This window comes from Nomascus leucogenys, chromosome 4, assembly GCF_006542625.1.
Source record: "Nomascus leucogenys isolate Asia chromosome 4, Asia_NLE_v1, whole genome shotgun sequence".
In the NCBI taxonomy this organism is placed as follows: domain Eukaryota; kingdom Metazoa; phylum Chordata; class Mammalia; order Primates; family Hylobatidae; genus Nomascus; species Nomascus leucogenys.
The window spans coordinates 1,992,411-2,001,085 of NC_044384.1; positions in this window are offsets into that span (position 1 = coordinate 1,992,411).

Here is an 8,675-nt window from a genome sequence, read left to right on the forward strand (position 1 = left end):
GATGGTGGTCACCTGTAATCCCAACTACTCAGGAGGCTGGGGAAGGAGAATCGCTTGAACCCAGGAGGTGGAGGTTGCAGTGAGCTGAGATCGCACCACTGCACTCTAGCCTGGGAAACAGAGCAAGGCTCCACCTCAAAAAAAAAAAAAAAAAAAAAAAGTAGATACCCAGAGTCACCTCACTAGCAAGAAGGCCCTCACCAGATGTGGCCCCTTGACCTTGGGCTTCTCAGCTTCCATAAATGTAAGACACATATTCCTCTTCTTTATAAATCACCAAGTTTCAAATAATCTATTATAAACAAAAGAAAACAAAGACATTGACCTAGCACCATTTACTAAAAAGAGTACTCTTTTCTACTAATTGTTCCAATACCTTTGTTATAAATTAGACTACTATAAATGTGCAAGTTACTTTCTGGAATTTATAGTATGTAACTTTGGTCTACTTTTCTGTAATTATGTCAATGCCACACTGTTTTAATTACTGTAATTTTATTATATATTAATTTTTGGTAATGTAAGTCTTCTGACTTACTGTTCTTCCCCAGTATGATATTTTCTAACATAGGTCCTTTCCTTTTTAAAAAATTTTATTAATTTTTTTTTTTATTTATTTTGAGATGGAGTCTTGCTCTGTCATGCAGGCTGGAGTGCAGTGGCATGATCTCAGCTCACTGGAATCTCCACCTCCCAGGTTCAAGTGATTCTCCCACCTCAGCCTGTCATGTAGCTGGGATTGCCAGTGTGCACCACCATGCCTGGGTAATTTTTGTATTTTTAGTAGAGATGGGGTTTCACCATGTTGCCCAGGCTGGTCTCAAACCCATGACCTCAAGTGATCCACCTGCCTCAGCCTCTCAAAGTGCTGGGATTACAGGTATGAGCCACCACTCCTGGCCTGTAACTTTACATTTATATACATTTTATAATTAGCTTATCAATTATCAAACAAATGCTAGGATTTTAGTGATAATACATTAAATTGATGACTACTTTTGAGGAAAATGAACACTTTAACACTGTGGAATTTTCCAAGTCACATTATGTACCTCCATTTGTTTCACTGATATTTAATTTCTTTCAGCAATGTTTTGCAGTTTTTAGTATAGAGGTATTTGACTTCTTTTGTTATATAGTTTGTAGATAACTGACTTATTTTTAATGTTATTTAAAAGTATTTTTAAAATTTCCATTTCTAGGATATAATTTTTTGTTTCCATTATATAAAAATTCAACTATTTTACATAAAAATTATATCCAGTTAACTCTAATTTAAATTATTAATTACAATATGTAATTTGTATATGTTCTGTTTACAAAATTATGCCTGAAATTAATAGATTTTTTTTCTTTCTCTTCCAATATTATGCCTTCTATCCTCTTTTCATGCCTATTGTACAGGATTGATCCTCTTATACAAGATAGCAAAGGTTGATGGTAGACATTTTTGTCTTGTTCCCAAACTCAAGGAAAAAATTATTAAGCATATTCTTAGCTGTAGGCAATATTTTTAATAAGATTTTTAAAGTTTCCTTCTATACCTAGTTTTCTGAGAATTTACTGTGAATGAATGTTGAGGTTTATGAAATATTTTTCTCATAATTCTGAGATCATGTGTTTTTGTTTTCCTTTATTCCATTGAAGTAGCAAATTACATAGATTGAATTTCCAATGTTAAACCAACTTTGTGTTCATGAAATGTAACTATTGGTTATGATGTATTAAACTCTGTATTTATTGCTAGGATAAATTTGCTAATATTTTGTTAGGATATTGGGTCTATGCGCACAGAGAGTTTGGCTTGTAATTTCCCTTTATTCAATTTTGGCTTCAAGTTTGTACTGGCTTCATAAAACAAATTGTAAAGTATTTTTTACATTTTGTATACTCTGAAGTGAATTTTGTAAGATTGATATTAAATGTTTCTAAATATGTGGAAGAATTTACAGTGAAGCTATTTGGAGCCAGAGTTTCTGTGAGACGGTCTTAAATTACAGACTATTTCTTTGATTGGTCTAAAACTATGAAAATTTTCTACTTTTATCTCATGTCTGTTTTGATAAATTGGATTTGTTTACATGTCAATTTTATTTAAGTTGTTAAATGTATTGACATAAAATTTATTCAAATATTCTCTCATTGTTTTAATTATTAATTTATGGTATTGTTTCTTTTATATTTCTGATATTTCTTATTTATTTTTATCATTTTATTTTTCCTAATTAGTTTTGTTTGATGTTTATTATTTTAATAATTTTTGTAAAAAAAAAATTCTGGTCTTTGAAAATTGTGAGAGAGCAATGTCAGCAGTGTGATTAAATAAGAGGTTCTAGTCCTCATCCCCTCTACAGAAACACCAATTTAAAAACAAAGTATGGATGAGAATATCTTCATAGGAGCTCTGGAATCCAGTTGGAAGTTTACAATTCCTGGGTGGAGTTCAGAAATAGGAAAAACATGCATTAGGAGTATAAGAGCAGTTTCAATTTACTCACATCATTCCTCTCCCAAGACTACATAGTATAGCTCGAGAGCAATTCCTTTGGCATGAAAGTTTTTCCATGGTGAAAAGAAAGCGCAAATGAGCATCCAGACTCACTGCCGACCCAAGGGCTGGGCCTGCCCACTCATACGTTTCAGCAGCAGACTCTGCCAAAGGTCCCACCACTTGGCCCACCCCAAATCTTTAGACTGAGTGACTAGTGAAGGGCTTTCCCTGGCAGGGCCAGTCTGTAAAAACTGAAAGAGGTATCTACTTCTTCAAATTCACAGACACTAATGCAAGGCTCCAAAGATCACAAACAGTCCAGGAAACATGGCACCATCAAATGAACCAAATAGCACTCCAGTAACTGATACTAAAGAAATAGAAATCTATGAACTGCCAGACCAAGAATCCAAAATAATCATCTTAAAGAATCTCAATGAGCTATAAGATATTGCAGATAAAATAAAATAAGAAAAACAATACATGAATATAATTTAAAAATTTTTAAAAATTCTTCCAAGAGATATAAATTACAAAAACAACCAACTGAAAATTCTGAAACTGAGAAACACAATGACTGACTGAAAAAGTTCAACAGAGAGCTTCAACAACAGACTTGATCAAGCAGAAGAAATAATCAGCAAGCCCAAAGACAAGTTAGTTGAAATTACTCAGCCAGAGGAATAAAAGAAAGAAAGAATAAAAAAAGAATGAAGAAAACTTACAGAGCTTATGGAACACTATCAAGGAAAACAATATAAGTTTTAGAAAGAGAAGAGAAAGAGAAAAGAGAGGAAAGCTTGTGTAAAGAAATAACTACTGAAAACTTCTCAAACCTGAGGAGGGAAATAGACATCCAAATTTATAAACCATAAAACCCTAAAACACCCCAAATAAATTGAATCTAAAGAGAGTTATACAAAGATATGTTACAACTAAATTATCCAAAGTCAAATAAAAGAGCATTTTGAAATCAGCAAGAGAAAAGGGACTTGTCACGTAGAAAAGGGCCTTAATTGCAGCATCAGTGAATTTCCTGCAGAAATCTAGCAGGCCAGAAAAAAAGTGGGATAAAGTATTCAGAGAGCTAAAAGAGAAACTACTAACTAAGAATACTACATCTGGAAAAACCATCCTTTACAAATGAAGGAGAGATAAAGACTTTCCCAGACAAAGAGTGAAGAACGTTGTTATGACTAGAACTACCTTATGAGAGGTTCTAAAGGGCATCATCACATTGAAGCAAAAGAATGCTCAACAGCAACATGAAAGCAGAAAGTGTAAAGCTCATTGGTAGAGGTAAATATATAGACAAATATAAAAAAATGGAATGCTGTAATAGTGTGTCAATCACTTTTAACCGCAGTATAAAATTAAAAGACAAAATTATTAAAAATCACTTTAACTTCAAAAATTGGCTAATGAATATACAGCATAAAAATAAGTAAACTCTGACATCAAAGAAATTGTGTGTGGGTGGGAGGAAGAGTGTAGAGTTTTTGTGTGCAATTGAAGTTCAGTTGTCATCAGCTCAAAATAGAATGTTGTAACTATAAAATTTTTAAGCAAGACTAAAGGCTAAAAGGGCCTAGCATAAGATTGGAAGTCCAATACTGGGACATAATTTTGGGATAATAAGTTTAATACTGAGGTAGACATGATTCTCTATCAAAAGTGTGCCTGTGTTAGGAACTAGATTAGCAAGATATTACTATTACTTGAGATGAACATTATGTGTCAAACCCTGGAGAACAGCTCTTCAACACAATGTAGCAATGAGAACTAACCTTAATAGTAGATCACTGATCCTCTCTCTGTTTATGTGGGCCTGTGGGTAGACACCTGTTGTCCTCCATTTTAACTGAAACCTACACCCCAGGTGTTTGAAAAAAAATCAAGGCAGCAGGAGAGAATAAAAATTATATGCTACACTTGCAACAAAAAAAATGCATGTGTTTGATTGAATTGTTATAGGAAATAAAAACTATATATTCCTAGACATCCCCTATGAGTCTGGCACATTTAAAAATTCTGAGGCTATAATAATGAATAAAAACAGACACAGTTTCTACTTTCATGGAGTCAAATAGTCTAGTGATGACCGTATTTTGTAGTCCAATGATACATTTCTAATAAAGAAGCCAAAGACGTTATGCCTAAGAGAATTCTCTCACCATTGCACATTCACAATAACAATTTGCTTCATACACACTCTTTTTATTAAGGGATGCATCTTCGTGAAGTATTTCTGAAGCCATTTTAAGCAACAATTAGGGATTCAAACCTGATTTAGAATTCAATCACATGTAGTGTTGCCAATGCAAATAACACAAATGGGGTGAAAATCAGGTGAACAGACAGTGTCCACCCCAGGCTACAAAGAGCAATGAACACTATAAACTATTTCATACTGACTTCCTTACCTAGAAGCAGACAAGTTTCTTCTGACACTATGAAGTTTCCCCTGCTTATAGACTATTCAAAATCTGAGAATATGTGCATATTGAAGTCAAGGAAGCACATTACCTACATCTTCTTAACATTTTCCTGAACTAAATTTATTGCGGTTTTCATCTAAATATAGAAATATGAACCTCTTATTTCTCATTTGCTTGTGTTTTTGGAGAGGACCCTAGATTGTTTTCTGAGCAAATATTATCCCCTTTGTACTGAGATAATGCAGAATGCTGTTTATCAATGGTGAAAAAAATATTATTTTTGTTGATTCCTGAAAATTATCCTCAATTTTCCTCTTAGAACAATCCAAGATGGCCAAAAGCCACATGCCTAGACTGCATGCATTTGGCACTTTATAAAATATTTTGTCTTTACGGAACTCCTCTTATTTTGTTGTTGTTGGAATACAGTTTTTTGTTTTAGGAGATTTTTTTAAACTTTTATTTTATTTTTTAAAGCCAGAATTTATTTATATTTAAAAATGTTCAAGAGACTTTTAAAAGGCCCAATGATCCCCACATATCTGGTTTCATATAAGATTTTAGGAGATGTTTTTAAAAATAAGCTTTAACAAACACACTATTGTCTTAGCGGAAGAGTGTTGGGCATATTAAATGGATACATGAGGAAAGTTCTCTCTAGTCCCAGCGTTATGAACATTTCCTTCCCTAGAGCAACGGATGTGTCTTTGTCATTTGGATATTGGTAATGTCCTAACCTATCGTATTTTGTTCTTTACTTTGCTAGGGCATTTAGAGTAAAAGAATTACGAAAAGCTTGGATCTGGATCTTAGGGCATTTGTATTGGGTACTGATCTTTTCCTTGGTTTCATTTAACTTCCCTAACGTTATTTCTCTTCCTTTTCAATTTCTCACTCATTTTCACATTCTTGTAATTTTCACATTTTTGTATGTTGCTTAAAATCCTTTGATGAATGAGAAAAGAACACAGAAACAGAAATATACATAGAGAAATAACTAGCCAATTACCCAGCTATATTTTCTCTGTTTAAATGATTTTCGATGGGGCATCTTCATTGAAGTACCTGGCTGCTTTGAAAACAGGCGGTAAAGAATAAAATCATCTACACGGTCCTGGGAGACAATGAGGAACGACTCAGCTAGCAAATGACAGTTCCCTGTACATTCAGCATGAACGACGGCCCAGCCACTGAGATCAAAAACGAAGGAAGCGGAAAAGCAGCATGAGGCAGATCTGAGCCTCCAAATAACACACAGAACAGTTTTATTGGAATGAAAAAGAAATTGGATCTAAGCTCTTTGAATGGGAATGCCTGTTGGGATGTTGGTGCTTCTGTTGAGTGGTGGCAGTGTGGTAATACAGTTATTTAACATTTGAACTCTGAGCACTTGATGCTGAGAAGAACCAAGCGGAAGAGAGTGCTGAGAGAGGCACCCCAGGCAGCAGGGGGACGGGGCATTGCTAGGAAGAGCAAGGCTGGAAACCACACTAGATTGCACTTTGTTACAAAGCCAACAGAGAACAAACCATCACCTCTTTTAAAAACGTTGTAACTTACATTTTAAAATGAACTTAATCATTTAAGTTAAATTTATATTTAAAAATTAATTGAATTTCTACTGTATTGCTGAAAAGCATGTAAATATTGACTAAATCACCTTCTTCACACACTAAAGAAATAGAATCAAGTATGAAACATAATTGCACATGCACACACATATACCTCACACATTTTTATTTATCTCCTTAAAAAAATTCAATCATTGTCTTCAGAAAATTATCAACAAATCACAGATATTGGAGAATGGTTTTACATTAAGAAAGAAAAGATGGTCATTAAGATTAACTTCCTTTATTATAATTATGCAAAGCTAAGTGTTTTGTGCGATTTTTAAGTATTTAAAGGTATCAGTGGAATCATGTTTTGTTGTTTTCAAAGCACATGATCGATAAACTCCTTCGTGCATCTCCATTTAACTGCTTTACATGATTAGCAAATTTATGCTCTAGTCCTTCTCTAAACTTTAGTCTGGACAAGCAAAACGCAGGCTGGCATCAGCAGCCATGGGCCCACCCCAATTCCCAGGCACACTGACTCCACCGCTGGGGTTTCAGACTGACTGGGTGGCATTTAGTATTTTCAGCCCCAATATTCATTATGCCAGTTATTTACATGATTTAATAGTGAAAGTTTTATTGAAATAATATTATATAAACCTTTAAAATAGGAGAAAAAAAGTGTTTTATATCTACGAAAACGGTTTATTCTTCTATAAACACTTGATAACTGAGCATTTTTAATTGGTTCACTAAAAAAGTATTGAGTGTGCTGAAAATTGTAAAAAACTTACAAATTTGCGTTAAAACCTAGAAGAACCTGCTCTGTGACTGCACTGCCAGCATCTTCATATTTGAATTCCAGCACAAGCAAACTCAACTTCTGAACTGTAGATGATGCCTTATGGGGTTATTTATGCAAATAAACATACTGATCCCATACTTAAAAATAGAAAAAAAAATTAGCCCTACAACTAAGGTTGAAAGAATAATACACATGCATTTGTTTTAAATTAAGAATTTTTAATTATATATTTTAGTCAGCCATTGTAATTCATGTCATTTTTACCTACAAACAAGTCACAATTTTGAAAGATAAAAGGGCTTTCAATGTACATTACTAATATAGCCTTCTTTCATAATAAAAATATTCTTTCATATTCAAAAATATAAATTTTTGAAGTGTGCTATTCACAAAAACATATCCAGATATGTATTTTCTTCACATTTAGAAACTGTCCTTCTCAACTAAAATGGATTGTTAGTTTTCTATGGGTTTAACTGGTTGAATAGATATACACAGCTCAGCATAAATACAGCAGAAGCAACCTAATAATTGTGGAAGTGTTAAAAAGCATTCAGAGAAGCAAGCAGGAGTTGGTTTTCAGGATGATGGGAATATAAAATGTTGCACACACTCTGGAAAATAGATTGGAAGTTCCTTAGAAAACTAAACATACAACCACTCACTATATGACCCAGCTCTGCAGTCCTGGGCTTCTATCCCAGAGTAGAGGAAACACATGTTCACAGAAACTTATATATAACTATTCATAGAAGACTTATGCATAACAAGCCTAAGCTGGAAACAACCCAGGTGTCCTTCTGCAGTTGAATGTCAATAATTAACAAATTGTGACACATCCATACCATGAAATTGTGCGCAGCCATCCGCATGAATGAACTATGGATACCTACAGCAACTTGGGCACATCTCAAGGGCATTATACTGAGTGAACAAAAGCCAGTCTCAAAAGAGAACATGCTGTATGATTTTATTTGTATAACGTCCTCAAAATTACAAGTTTTTAGAGATGGAGGGTGGATTAGCGGCTGCCAAGGGTTGGGGAAGCCAGGAGAGAAGGGGTTGGGTGGGGCAATGAAATGGGCGCTTGCAGAAACCTGTGAAGGATCTTCTGTGTCTTCTAGAGTAGTTCAGAGATCAATAGCCTTCTCTGTCATTCTACTTGACCAATATCAAAATCTTTCTTTAGTTCTTGTTTTTTTGTTTTGTTTTGTTTTTTGAGATGGAGTTTTGCTCTTGTTGCCCAGAACGGAGTGCCGTGGCATAGTCTCGGCTCACTGCAACCTCTCTCTCTCAGGGTCAAGCAATTCTCATGCCTCAGCCTCCCCAGTAGCTGGAATTACAGGTGCACGCCACCACACCCTGCTAATTTTCAGCCTCCC